Here is a 15306-nt window from a genome sequence, read left to right as displayed (position 1 = left end):
AAAAAAGCAACAATTCTGAACCAATGATGCGTCACTTCAATTTCACGCCGTTCAATACGTGTTTTCCAATACGTCACCAACAGTATCGCGGTTGAGTGAATGGTTACATTTGCTTATTGTTTCCTACAAAGGATGAAGGACGGTTTTTTGAGCTTGAGCGCGCGTAAAAATTGACAAGCGACCAACGCTGGTGGCGCCAATTACAACGGCACCTGTTATGCCTATCCATACACCTGCTATCGTATTGTCGACGACGCAACGATTAGCCTGTCATGACTGGGACCTTTTACGAATGATAGCCTACCATAAACGGAACATGCAAGTCACACGTATTGTGAAAACGACGCACAAACGCCCGCATAGCGCCATCATGAATCGATTGCCACCGTAGCTCGAAAGCTTCTGCTGCTAAAGAGGTATAGTCAGGATCTTGTCGCTGTTTTAGTTTTCCTAACACGGTCAGCTTTGTTTCATGCCGCAGTGGAAAATTTTTTTACTTAACATAAAATTCCGTTTTTCCCTCGAGCAGTTCTGAAAATTCCCGCATTTTCCCCCGTGTTGTCTCGCGGCATTTTTCCTCAGTCACTGCTATTCAACTGAAAGAACAAAGTCTCGAAGGCAGGAATTCGGCAAATAGTAGTCGCTGCGCGTGTTTGCGTTTCTTTTTTTTGTGCTCTAATAAATATTTCAATCAAGGGCGACTCCTGAGAAGAGTTGGCCAGCATCACCACCTAAAGTAACATGTTAAAAGAAAAAGTTGTTAAGAATCCACCATCAAGCTTTTATTAAATTAGAATGTAGTTACTAACGGAAGAAAACAAAGACATACACTGCAAGAGCAAGAGTTCTTATCTCGTACGTGTCGTTCATAGGACATGCTAGTAGTCTTAGCCCATCGTGACGACCATATTTACTACCAAATTTGTCGGTCGTATAGGCCGATGCGGTGATTTCAGGAACTGGGAAAATAAATTGAGGCTAGAATGTAGTATAGGTGGCGCAATGAAAGGTGTGCGCAGCCAACATGCGACTAAGGTGACTGGCACAGCGTATTGCACATTGCAGGCGCAGCGGCTGTGTCAGAAACGCGTCACGCGGTACTCGTCTTCGCGCTGGGCGCAAAGACGAGCGTAAGGAAGAATTATATGGATCAAATAAGGGTATTATTACTCATTACCATCTCCACGAGCACAGATGTAAACGTACAGAGCAAGCCTACGCAGCTTTCACAGAAACTTCGTAGTTGAAGAAAAATTAGCCCTGGTCCGGGGATATAACACAGGACCACAGCTTGTTCGAGGCAATCGATCTATGCACTTAGCTGACCAGGACTGATAGCAGATGGCAGGGAGAGGCCGTACTGATCAACAGCTCGAAGTAGAGCCGGGTTAGTCCAATGTAGTTAGGGTAATTAGATGTATTGGTTATACGGGTGAGCGCGAAAAAAAAAATACGCGAGATGTAGTTGCCTTCTTTTCGTTCTATTAATATCTTCCAGATAACGTAAACGTCTGGGCTCTCTGCGATGTCGTACATTACAGCTGTAAGTTAAGGAACAACGAAGGAACGATATCCGAACTCAAAGCAAGGTAATCAATGGTTGTTAAGGGTAACAGAATGGATTCCACGAGGAGGCAAGCGCATCAAGAAGCGGCAGAAAATCAGGCGGGCGGATGAGATTAGCAAGTTTGAGGGCATAAGGTAGCCACAGCTGGCACAGGACAGGGTTAATAGGTGACCGTTATTATGAAGTGGACATAGTGAGCCTGATGATAATGACAAATATTTGTCATAGCTGAACTCATGCAGGGGTGGCGCACTTGTAGCACTCCGGCGTGTATAATACGTGCAGTGCGAGCGGAAAGAAGCGCTGCGAAATCTAGCGCCGTTCAGGTTTACATAACCCCCTTCTCTCTTTCGTTCTCGCACTCTCCTTCTTGCTCAAAAGTGCACTCTGTCGATTACCTCACCAGTGCGTCCATGCTGGATCTCATGGAACTTGTGTGTGTAAAAAAGCGCACTCCACTTACAGAAGCAGCTTTTCGTTTTACTTCGCTTCCCAAACAACGACGAGTAGTCTCCCACACTTTTACAAAGGCTATTCATAATGGGAACCAGCCGCGTACTCAAAGGGGGCCAACCCCCTTCCCTCTTCAAAAATTACCTTGAGCACTCACACACACAAAAAAAAAAAAATGCTGGCTACGTGCCTGATCAGAACGCTACCTCGAGCAGCCGCGGTGGCTCAGTGGTTATACGACGCTCGACTGCTGACCCGAAAGACGCGGGTTCGATCCCGGCCGCGGCGGTCGAATTTCGATGGAGGCGAAATTCTAGAGGCCCGTGTACTGTGCGATGTCAGTGCACGTTAAAGAACCCGCAGGTGGTCGAAATTTCCGATGACCTTCACTACGGCGTCCCTGATAACCTGGGTCGCTTTGGGACGTTAAACCCTCTAAACCAGATCTACTCAAGTATATAGGCCCGCAAGCACTCTGCTATTGACAAAATCCAGCCAAACCAGCTCGCTGTTAGAATATCTCCGACAACATTGCGTTCGTCCGCACGAACAGTTGCTGAATTATTCATTCGAACTGTTCTTGTCCCTCGTAATCTTGATGGCCACTTGTCGTTTTTTTATTCACTGTATAGGCTGCTGGACACTTCGAGAGAAACTGGGAGCGCGTGGCCGCCGACAGCAGGGAGATGCGGCGGCAAAGACGCATGCCCAATAAGCGCGGCCAACTTCCTTTTCCAAACATGCGCCTGGTGCCGCCCATTCTCGCTGCCTCTCGCCGGCAGCAGTTCTCGAAGCGCGGCAGCCCCGCGCTCTCAGTTTCCCTCTAAGTGTGAAACAGCCTGTACCTAAGTCCGGCATCAGTTGCTTGGTAGAGTCTATATGCGATATTCAAATAGAGCCATTTCCAAACCAAGTTAGCCGTTGTTAGAAGCAACATCTTGGCGTAATCCAAGTCGTGCCTCCGCCACTTTAAAGCCCATTAACTGTTTATTTCATGCGTTCGGCTGCATGAATGACAGCCATAGTTGTAAAACCACATAACAGCTGCCTTGAGCGATTTTTATGGAAGGCGTCGCCTCAGAGAGGCTATGCGAAGCAAAGCCTCTAAGCAACATCGCCGCACGGGGCGCGCTTAACTCGCGCGTGGTTTCCCGAGTGTGAGTGAGAATGACGTGGCACGACCTGGCAGTCTACGCCCGCCAGTCCTGGAGCACCCGAGCGGCGACGGATCCGTGGCAGTCTGCCTAAACGCAGACGCGTGGATTTCTTTTCCACCATCGCGTGAGGGCGTGTTCGCACTTTCTTGAGAGGTGCAAATAGGTACCGGGCTATTAGAATAAGAAGAGCAGAGCATATACCACGCGGAATTTCGGGAACAACATTTGATGAGCTAAATGTATCCCCTTAGCGCCGTCTATAAACAAAGCGAGGGCTATAGAAGCGAAATAATCTGTATGGGGCCGATGGATTGACGCGCCATTTGAGCACTCGTAATTTTCGGCGGCTGGAAAAAAAGAAGCGAGATATAGAAAGAGACTGTGCGCCTGTTCGACGCATTCGTTAGCGACTCTCGGCATCTCCGAGCCGACGTCCTGCGAGCAGACTTCTAGAATAGCGCTGAGCCGGCAGCGGGAGACGTATAGACCGCGAAATTTGTTCTCAGCCGGAGCGACATGGTCGCTCGGACGAAGACACGTGTACGTTGCAGACAGGCGGCTTTCACGTACAATACGCGTATGTCCCGAGTGTATTTCGCCATCACTCTACACGCTTCGCGCAGCCCTCAGCAGAACCGAATACTAGCACCTTACTGTTTGTAGTTTCCAAGAAGTGTGTTCTCTTCATCGATTTTCACCGTAATCGATGGCCTATTTCACCTCCAGCGACTGCGGTATTTGTCTGGGGAGTTTTCAGGAACCCCATCGAACAGAATGCGGCTAAAAATGCTGCCGCTGCTTTGTGAACGTGCGTAAAACGAAAAAAAAAACAACTAGAATGTCTAGCCTGATGGAACCAGGAGCCGAGCGAACTCTCAGAAATGACCCCGACGTCGTGAATGGTGCGCTACGGGCTATGTCGCGCAAGGCTTCAAGCATATTTCTTGCGAAGTCTGGATTTGTCCTGCATCGATTCTATAGGCTACACTGTACACTGCCTCCATTTAGATGTGTTGAACGGACATTACATGAAAGCGGCATGGAGAGACTGCTACCACAACATTTAAAGCACATTATGAGGGCACTGATTTTTCCTTGCACAGCCTCAGCCCTGGAGGCACGTATACAGGGCAGTGGTTCTGTGTTTTGTAAAGCGAAGACGTTGTTCTGTAGCCCAACAACAGAAGACAGAAACTGCACCGAGACACGAACGTAACTCTTGTAAAGTTGGAATTTCCAGTTTGTGTTGGGTTTTATGGCACATAAGGAACTGAGGCTATCATGCGCCAAACACGGGGTTAAAAGTCCGTTTATTTATTTACTTACCGTAGATTTTCAAACCATATATTGCGTGATTCTTTTAATTAAAAGCCTAAAAATACAGGACAAACCGACGAGACCATTTTGACCTAAGAGCAATGTTGGGTGGTATGGTATGTATTCACAGTAAAACCCTGAAAAATGTTTCTCCCATAATGTTTCCAATTTTCTGGATGAAAATAAAATATCGCCCCGCCGCGGTGGCTCAGTGGTTACGGCGCTCGGCTGCTGACCCGAAAGACGCGGGTTCGATCCCGGCCGCGGCGGCTGAATTTCGATGAAGGCGAAATTCTAGAGGCCCGTGTGCTGTGCGATGTCAGTGCACGTTAAAGAACCCCAGGTGGTCCAAATTTCCGGAGCCCTTCACTACGGCGTCCCTCATAGCCTGAGTTGCTTTGGGACGTTAAACCCCAATAAACCAATAAACCAAACCGAAAATAAAATATCGCTTACTTTTAGTTAAGATAGGAGCTCGATAACTTAAAAATTGACTTTTACTAAACAGTACCACGCTAATTTCTCTCTCTCTGTTATGCTATATATTTAAAGAAAGACGCAGGACCGCTGTTATTGTTACACGCTTCAGGCTGTAGCTAGAAAAAACTGGGTAGTTAAGTCCCGGTTTCATTTGAAAAAAAAAAAAAAGCGATTAAAATGAACAAAACATAGGGTTGAAGGTGAGCATGGCAACAAAAAAAAAAGGCTCCTGAGAATTATTCCGGCGTATTTCGTGATAGTGAAGAGCGTTCATTAGTCTGGTCATTAGTGAAGTTTGCTAACACCGATTTTGAAGCGCATTCGAAGTGTATGAAGAGCGAAACGGGAGCGCAACAATAAAGAAAGATTGGAAAAGTAAAGTGCATTTACTGCGGTCATGCAAATCAGTTGTGACGTGGATCAGCGTGAAGTTAAACGAAACGTCCCTTTTAAAGCGAGAGCTTCAAGGCTCACGCTTAGCGGAAAATGCGGCCTTCCGTTTGCGGTGTCCGGCGTTGTTGTGTCGCTAAACCTCGGATTGGTCGAAAAGTTTTCGCGTCACAAGTGGAACGGCGGAATTGGAAATTGGTTAAAGCTACATCAGCTGTGATTAATTTACGACATGCGAGTATTTAAAGTATGTGAATTGCGCTGAAAAGAAAATTGGCGTAATTATGCCGAATCCAGCCCCTGACCTTTGGAGGTCACGCAAGGCACACTCGTACGGCTTTGTTAAAGCGGGGTTTTATATGCATATCGTGTGGCCATTCACACAGTGCAGTAGATTACGACTGTATGTTAATGAGTACGTGTGTGGTTAGAGAGGCCCTAAACAAGGGAGTTAAGCGAGCAGCAACGTGCATGCTGATGAAAGGTGAGTGCATACGCGAACGATTGTATGCTTATGTCACGTGACATTGGTGTGTCATGTGATATGGTAACATTAGTACAGTACATGATCGGGTAATATGCTAATGAGGTCAAGTCGAGGCTGTGAACATCTGCCTCCTCTGTACGTTGCCTTTGCTTGCTTCTTCATTCTTATTTTGTATTAGTGACACATTTATTCAAGAAAATAAACATGCTACTGATTGCATTTAAGTCCTCAGGACCATTCAGGCCCACTCGGCTGCCATAACGCCGTACTTTAGTATCGACAATGCGTACTCGCCATGAAAAGCTGATTCTTACAAACTATGTGCTAACTGCAACTCCACAAGTCACCCAGTTCTCAATAATGGAAGTGAGCATTTACAAGCGATTGCCTTGGGTGAGTGGAGGTACATTGTTCAACGGCTATCGTTGGTCCCTGCGTTTAGTCCCTTTTATAGTAGAGACACTTAAAATACAATCTATCGGTTAGGTGCATAGGGGAACAGTGGGGGGGGGGGGGGGGGGGGCATTGCGCAGGCGCACCGGAGGGAGAGGCGCTGTTGTCCTGCGCCTGCGCACTGGTGCTCCACTATTTCCCTATGCTCCTAACCGATAGGGTCACCCTATTCTAAATGTACCTAGCGACTACATGACGTAGCCTTTGTGTGCACCGTGCATACTTCACAGCCACCTGCGTCTGTCGCGAGGTGCACTTCGGCCCCTGCGCAAGGAACGGAAGGAACGCCCTGACGAACTGGCGTGCCCCATGATTCTGCAGATTTGGGAGGTGCTATACACGGATTCAAGTCTAACGCCTCGCAACAAACACTGCCTTATCCCTGCAAGGCTTTCAAAGACAACCGAAAGTATGTGCCGCTGCTGTCGTCGCGGCCGCAATACGCAAGTCGTCTGGAAATGTCAAAAGGATTCGCAGCTTTGGAAAATAAAGCTCTCTCAACTCCCCTTTGAGATCTGCCCGGCCGCGTGCATAAGGTGTCTGCGTGCCTCCCTCAGTACGAGTCCGACCGTTCCTCTGCCAGTAGAAGCCCGTGGAGTTCTATGACAGCCAGAGCATGCGCTTTAAGGCTGTTGGCAACGGCCAAATGAACAACCGACGAAACCGCCGTAATCCGGGTAGAGCACTACGCCCGCACAGATGACAAGACGGGAGTCAGTCTAAAGTGGGATTGTTTTATAAAGAACGTTTATGAATTCAATTGAGCTCAAATGACGTTTTAATAGCGCCGCTTTAATGTTTGTATTACTTCCTGTCAGTATGTGGACGCCTGCAGGGAATGGTGAGGACAAAAAGAATATCACGGCTGTGAGCGTCGGTCGATCAAGGCGGCGAACGGTGGGGGCTTGGGATTCAGGAAATAAATTCGACACTTTAGTAGCATGGTTGCGTATCTAGTTTTGTTCCGGTTCTTTACGTTCACCCCCCAACAGCTTTTAAAGCGTGCTCAGTTCATGGAAGCTCCATCAATGAGCCTGGGGTCCTTTACACGGCTTCGGATTTCGTGCCCATCGTGCGCTCGATCGCAGCCCTTTAATAACCTCAGTCGGCGAACTCCCAATACATCACTTTCCCCGGAAAGCAGACCCTTGTTAGACCAGTGTAATTGAGGATTTCCTATCGACCAGTCGCGTCTTCACAAAGACGCCTACTATTCCCAGTGAGTTCTAGAAAATTAAAAAAAATCACAAAAGAATGGAGGACGGATTGAGTTGAGTGACCGAGGGGCGCCACTTCGAGTGGCTGGACGCAACAACGTCCGCCCAAATGGCGGAAGCTCGCAAGTCGGGAATTTCGCTGGTGCGCACAGTGCAGACGGCGCGAGCGCTATTCAGATTGCTGCGCAAAACGGAGCTGCGGTGTTTGCCGGCAACTGCGGCCGGACCCACTGACGGTACTCAGCTTTCTCGGCGCTCTTGAAGCCCCGGCGCCATTAGAGTGGCGTTGCGTCGGAGAATGGCGCGCCAGCAGTGCGGCGCAGAAAGGGAGCCTTCCTGGCGCGACAGTGATGTTGACGAGCATTGCTAAGAGCCGCAGCCGCCAGCTGCGCTAGCGTTGCGTACCGCCAGACTGTGAAGCGAAAATTACTGCGCGACGGGGAACGACACTGCCACGCTTAGCTTTAAGCGTGGAAGCCGAGTCGGAATATAAAAGAGCGCGTGTTGTATGAGGTAATGGCGCACACCTGGTGGTTGGTTTACGCTGTCACGTTAATATCCAGTTTTATGCGATGAAAATGCTTTGTCGTTGCACCGCTTTTACTTTATCCTGTTTTCTCTATGTCGTCTCGGAGCTCGTGCACGAATTGCGGCCTGTCGTCAAGACGGCTGCTCCCTTTTATGTTCAAATTCGAGACGAAACACTTGAGGTTTCTTCTCTGTTGCAGCAGAAACTGGAAAGCCGCATGACGGTATTATTCGGTGTTCTACATTCTCGTTATCTTTTCGTCACCAGGTTTTCTATTTTTTTTTCATTCCTTTATCCTGTACCTCGTATTTCAAACTGAGTCAGTAATAACCTTTTCATGTTCGCATGCAGAGAGGTGCTGTTACATTCAGCGTCTATGGTTTGCTTAAACTTATATATGGATGAGTTTCGTTTTATAAAACGCACAAGTAACTATTCGACGTGTCTGTAAGAAAAAAAGGAAAAAGGAACGCGAGGTTCTTTTTCTTGACCTGCGCCTCCATTTCCGCGAAACGGTTACTAGAGGTAAGAGCCGTATCGCCAAGAAAAGGGGGCCTTTATCGCTTGTGAAACAAATGGCTTCTTTCTCTAGACTATCTCACAAATTACGTTACGTATCGGAAAAAGAGGAGATGTGTGCAGCCAATATCTAATCAGGGCTTAGTTTTTTTTTTTGCTTTTTAGGCCCAGTATTTCCGTCATTCTAGCCCATGCACAGGTTATCGCGCAAAACAAATAGACCAATTTCGTTATTCACTCAAGCTTTAAAATCGGAATCGGTCTGCTCGTAACGACAGGCGCACGTTTTTGTACCATTAAAGACTCGTCCATTAGCACGCACCGGTGACGTACGTGCGTTCCACGAACGACCTGGGCTTAACACGAGAAAGAGACCAGTTTCACAGCTCACGCGCACGCAGCCAGGCCGAACGCGTTGCGAAATGCGCGAAATTACGAACGATCGAATACATTCACGGTGAGTGGATGTCAACGCGCTCGAGCACACGCGAGCTGATATGATGCGCCATTGCGACACCTCTGCCCTCTTGGAAGCGAAGAGCCCCATTTAGATTCCCGAGAGGCGGAGAAGAACAATTAAAAAAAAATACTAAAGGAAAAGGGGTGGGGGGTGGAGGGGTGGGGGGGGGGGGGAGAACAGAAACAGAGAGCGATTCTCGGAGGCGCAGAAAATGCGGCAGAGATCGCTCTGTCACCGGTTCGTTCGCCAGCCTTCCCCTACCTCATCGCCTGCGGCACCGCGGGACAAGCAGGGAAGAGAATGGGGAAGAAGGGAGGTGGGGAGGAAGCGCGCCAAATGTGAAGGCATCGCCTTCGGTGCAATGTCGCCCCCAGACCTGACCTTAGGTTACGCCTTCTATGCCGCATGGAAAATGTGCCTCTCTCTCTCACTCTCTGTCTCTCTCTCTCGCTCTCTGCCTCCGCCATTTTCGTCTCCGCAGACTTTCAGGCGATTGCTGCTTATCAAGGGAAAAGAAAGTTCTCGAGTCGCGATCGTTTCGGAGATTTACTATCGCTTTAAATGTTGCGGAAATAAAATTCTCCAGGACATATTTAGAGAGCGCGAGAAAGAAAGAAAAAGAAATGCAAGAGAGGAAAAGGAACGTCTAAACGGGGATGCCTTCTGCGCGAAGCCGTTGAGAGCGCTTTTTCCTCTCCACACCCCCGAACCTTAAAAATGGACCGGTAATAAATTGCAGATTTTGCGGAAAAGTGCGCGGGCAGAACTGCGGCTCCGCGACGAGCGGCTCGGGCGCGTGGCAAGCGGCGGCTCCGATGAGTTTCGGGCCACGCTGGGCGGAAGGAGCCTCCCCCCTTATCCCTCGCCTCCGAGCAGAGCACTTTTAACAGACTGTGAATATTCCTTTAATGACCACAGGCGCGGGGGCGAAGCGCGCAGCTTTCATCGTGGAATGGGAAAAAAGAAGTGACGTTAAACCAGGTTTAAATCATTTACAGCCTGTAGTAACAGAGAGCGACGACCGCGCTCTTGTTGGAAAAAAATTTCAATCCGGCGAAAGAAATATGACACGTCGTTGGGCTCCGGACTTCATGATTTGCCCCGACCGGACCGAGTTTCCGTCGAGGACTGCGACCCTGTACGATCGAGCTGCCACGCATTCTTTCTAATGCGCAGTTTTATTATTTGTCCAGCGCGGCGAGAACCGTAATTAAGACGCAGCTGCAGCGGCGGGCTGAGTCGGCTCCCGACCTTTTCGTGGGATAAAGCCCTCTAAGTAATTACTGGGGTCCGTTCTTGTTCTCTCGTTGACTGATGTAGATTTTGCCGAACACGGAGCGGTTTTGTAGTTTACGCTTGCTTTCACGTTTAGGAACCGACTTTGAGGTACTCTGAGGGCCAGTAAAGTGTAGAACAACCAACTTGGGCGGAGTTTTGGGAACATGAAAACTTAACGACTTCCTTATTGGTGATAACGAATCAAGTTAGAAACGAAATAAATGTTCAGCGCTTATTACGCAACTCCGGGTTCACCCACATTAATGTCTCGAGCATCCGAGCTCTGCGTTGCTGAGCATAGGAAGCGAAACGATTTGTAACGATTCTTTTCTGAGATTTATAATTTTTCTTTCACTATCAGCAACTCCTTTGATACTGGAGCTGACGACTGACCTTACTGGCTGCTTATTGGCCCTGACATCGCACGCCGGAACAGCTAATAGCAGGAAGGAAAATTACAAAACACGGCCGTTGACCGAATTTCCTCGTTTTTAGAAACTATGGCGGGCTCTTATAACGCAGCACTCCTTTTCTACCACTTTCAATGAATTCTGATTGTCACGCGACGCCGACTAACAGATCCCCGTGGTGCCGGGTGCACGACACCGTTTGAGGCAATTCACGAAAAAAACGAACAAAAAATGGAATTGGAACCAAAACGTAGTTTCATCCCGGCCTTTGTGTGCAAGTGCAGCCATACCGAACTATAAGCCATTTCTCTTCTGAAAACGAAGTGCAGTGGAGAGGAAAGTGTCGCTAGCAAAGTTTCCTGGTATGAATTCGTGCATTAATTTAGGCACAAGTTCTGCGCTGCCTAAACTTAATCGCTGCGTTATGACCTCTCTGTTGCGTTTAGTAGCGTATAGTGAACTTCTGTCCAATCTGGCCCCGCCCACAACAAGACGCTTATAGCAGAAAGAGCGCGACGAGGGCCCGGTCTTGGGACGTAAAAAGCCACTAAAGTGCGGCGCCTTTGCTGACTGTTGTTCCTAATGACGCGTACGTAGTCGCTTGCTGATCACACATCTATTTTCCTACAGTAGTAGCGCACAACCACAAGGCTTCACTCGTGCATTGGCAATGCGTCATCGGTAGAACACGTGGCCCTTATTACACTGGTTGCTTCATCATGGAGCCACCACCAAACCTTCATGCTCTGCCTGCTATAGGCGGTAGGAATTTTTCACCGATTGCAGTACATGGAGAAGATAAGGCGGCTGCAGTGAGTAGGCGGGCGAAACATGACAGGAACTTTCAGTTGAGCCTAGGTCGCTTTCAAGCGTTCAGTGCACAGTCGAATAAAGTTGCCCATAACAGAAACTAAAAGTTTATCACTACTATTACCACAAGCCACGTTTAGGTAATTCTTCGAATATAATGCAGTGATATAAGTTGGCATATTTTGCCTGAGCTAATGGAGTGGACAAGGACACAGTCTGAACAATTGCCATTTTGTCTCGCATGACCAGGAGTCCATTGTAGAGGGAGGGCAGGTAGATGGGTTTCTTGATAACGCAAAGTGGACGAGGGAGGGGGGGGGGGGGGGGGCAGCCTCAGGCTGCTGAGACAACGTTTTGGCAAGAGTCTTCGTCTGGGCAGCGCGTTCATCATTGGCGAGGTTTAAATAGGGCCTTCACTCCGAGTGGAAGCTCCGGTGAGGAAGAGGAGGGTGTGATGTCTGAAGGGTGTTCGGCTGGCGAGCATGAGCTTGAAAATCTTGTGCAGGCGGAATGGGTGCTAAAGAGGATTAACCGGCTGACCTGCAAAACAGTGATAAAGAAATGTGCCAGCTCAGCAGAAAGGAACCCAGTGGATGGGGACGGTGAGGACATAGCGAACGCGGGCTCGAAAGGCTGAGTGTCCACGAATGGGGGCTGCGACAGGTGGCGTGGTATGACTGGTTGGGTTGATATAGGGTGCCGACATGGGTAAACTAGGAGAAATCAGTTGAGTGTGCGATATGTAGGCCTTGAAAAAAGGTAATAAGGTAATCTATAAAGACGGGGCCACAGTAAAACTGTGTTTAACTTGGTCATAGTAAGCCTTGTTGTTTAAGGGAACTTAATTGGCTCGTGTTTTTAATGTCGTCCGATCGCACATCGGTCAGGTGCATCGGTCGAAGGGGACTTCTGAAAGCCCTTCCTCCCCATATTTCATTACCGAGTGACCGCGGCGCCTTGTTAGCGCAGCTACTAAACTTATTGTCTTGTCTCGTGGCTATTGGTGACAGGTTATATAAAAAGCAGCCTCACAGTAACTATACTACGTAGAGATGGATTTTTCATTATCCTGTGAAAGCGTCTGTTTTAAATCTTGCAAGTTACAATATGTCCACGCAGAATTACTGGTCTTAAGTTTCAGAGACAGAAATACTGCCATGGGTTTGTTTTGCAGTGTGATGCGATAGGTAAAGATAGTATGGAATCAAAAACAATGGTATCATTATAACACAGAGTACATGAGTGGCTGCACAGCCATAGTTTGTTTCTGTTGGTACTGTAGATAATACGACATGCGGACAGCTAATCCCTTTCGCTTTCAACGGCTTTTAACACAGCGGCCGAGTGTTTCTACCGCTGCTCACGAGGCAGTTTTTTTAAGACACGGGCACAGCATCCGTATCCGATGTCAATGACGATTAGAAGTGGGGAAAAAAAAAATAACTAAAGTGTGCTAGCCCACTGCGTGCTCCTCTATACGCCAAGTGGCCAAAGCTCACTCGTCTATCAGGCCGCTCCTCAAAGCCCAGATGCTGCACCGAGAAGCAAACCCCCATGTTATTAAATATTGCATTACTTTCACTTAGTTCAGGTGCGAGGCACTCCGTGGCCTGCGGCCAAAAGTGCCGTCTCAAGTTGGCTCCCCGAAGTGTCGTCTCAAAGCGACCAGTTCGCATTCCGCTCGTTTTCCCACCCGCTTTGAAAAGCCGACTTCACAAAAAGAAGAAAAAAATTGGAAGCGAGAAAATGCCGAAGACGCTTCGAAGAGGGGAGTCCTTTTAACTGATCCGACCCGGTAAATTGCTGGACCGCTCAGAAGGCTCTTGAACGCAGCGCGCAAGTTGTTCCCCCCTTCAGCCTCCGTGTCCGCCCTCCGCTCTTCTTTTACCCCCTGAAGTCGAAGCGGCGGCGGGGAACACGATAAGCCCTGGGCCTGTGCTGCGCCCGTGTTCCGGATGATGAAACACCGCCGGTGCGCTGGCCGCGACCCGCGCGCGTCGTTTCCACGGAGGCGCAGCGTGCGCCGCGCGGCTGCGGCCCACGTGCACGGTGGAGGAGTGGGGGTGGTTCGGCGGCACAGGCGCGCGCCGCATCGGGAACACGTCGGTTCGCTTTTTAGCGCCGCGGCCGAATACGTGTCTCCGGACGCTTATGCGATCGTACTGCGGTCACGTCGGTGGAAGGCCGATCGTTTGCGCCGCTCAGTCGGCCGCACCGCTACCCCGCGACCCTGCCAGGGACGCTGGCACCGTATATGGACTAGGTGCCGGATCGGAGCCAGTAACTGAAACTCAAGCGCCGAAGAACACGAGCCACATCGTGAGCGGCCTCCGGGCGGCGCACTTTGACGTCTCACGGCGGTGACGGTGAAAGCGAGACCGTCCCCTCTCGTCGTTCGCAACACGGGAAGAGAGAGGGCGAAAAAAATAAAGAAAGAATCGCCTTTTCCTTCGTTTCGCTCCTTTTTTTTCCTGTTTGTTTCTTTTGGCTTCACTTTTCCAAAAGGTTTTTAATGCTCCTCCTCGCCGTCACCCTCCGGCCTCTTTCGCTTTTGGAGCTCGTACTCGTCCGTTTTCTAGTTCCGCCGACGAGCAAAACAGACGGGATTCTCTAGCACCTCGGCAGAAATTTAACGCGCAGCTTAAAAAAAAAAAAGAAAGAGCAGAACAACCATTTAATTTAACGATCGTTTTTCGGAACAGGCGGAACGGGAGTAGAATTCCTCACCTCCCGACGCGCGGCGCGGTAATTGTGGCGGCTGCACGGGCGCGCGCCGCTCGTAAGCACCGCCGCGCTCATTATTTAAGAGGAAAGAATATGAAACCATTTCGGCGCGGCTCAAAACAAAGAAAAGGCGAAGAAACGAGGGAGAAGAGAAGTCGCAAATAATCGCCCCTGAGTGGGAACACGCCATTTCGCACCACATGCTCGCGGAGAAGCAGCCCTTGAAGCCTAAGACGCGGCGATCACCCAGAAGTGAGAAGTATGGGACGTCATGCGCCAAGTAAAAAGCGTGGAAGGAGTACGAAAAGCTTACAGCGCCCAAGATCGGGCCCAAGATCGGCAGCTGCCTGCAAAGTACTTGGCAGGCAGCTGGTTGTCTTACTGTTCCGAAGTCACTGACTATTCAGAACGACCACGTAATACGGATAGCATTTATTCAATTCCTTTCAATTTCATTTTATTTCCGTCCCGCTCAGATATAAGCAGCTAGGACTAAAAAAGTATTGAGAACGGCTTCGTAGGGGTGCCCTTCGTAGGGGCTTCGTAGGGGTATGGCAATACAGCGAATCGTAGACAGTGCATACAATGATTTAAAAAGTGAAACGATAATACGGCACTACAAAGGATAAAATCACTACAACTGTAAGCGTGCTATTTTTGTGTCGTAAAACAATAGAATAACGCAGTCAAGAACATGTTCAATACATGTAAGGCCAGAATATTCTCGTACGAATAGCCTTGTGTTGGTCGTTGATATAACTGATTTTAAATTTCCTTCAAAGCCCGCGTCGCTCCGCTTTCACGCCGGCCGTTTTCAAACTCCATACAGCGATATTTCATCCTTCTCTCTCGTTTATTTCTTTGAACCATCGAGAAACGAAAGATAGGCCCACACGAGGTTGCCACTATCGAGAAACAAGTTCGAGTTTATCGCGAAATTTCGAAACGAATGCGACTCTTCCTAGGCTGCCCACAGGAGAAGCCCCCCGTAACGCCGCCAGACTGGATTACTTAAGACTCCCCCACTGAGTTTTGAAAATCGCTAATACTGCGGC

At 49.0% G+C, this 15306-nt stretch overlaps 1 protein-coding gene across 1 annotated transcript in view; it reads right to left on the bottom strand.

Moving 5' to 3' along the window:
• The window catches only part of LOC149350828 (neural cell adhesion molecule 1-like), a 281207-nt gene that overhangs the window by 94580 nt on the left and 171321 nt on the right, over positions 1-15306 (bottom strand). The window lies entirely within an intron of this gene.

Source organism: Amblyomma mixtum, chromosome 3 (assembly GCF_055824585.1).
Source record: "Amblyomma mixtum isolate Tamu chromosome 3, ASM5582458v1, whole genome shotgun sequence".
NCBI classification, from domain to species: Eukaryota; Metazoa; Arthropoda; class Arachnida; order Ixodida; family Ixodidae; genus Amblyomma; species Amblyomma mixtum.
The sequence above is the reverse complement of the archived record's forward strand: the minus strand, read 5'-3'. Positions and strand labels throughout refer to the sequence as shown.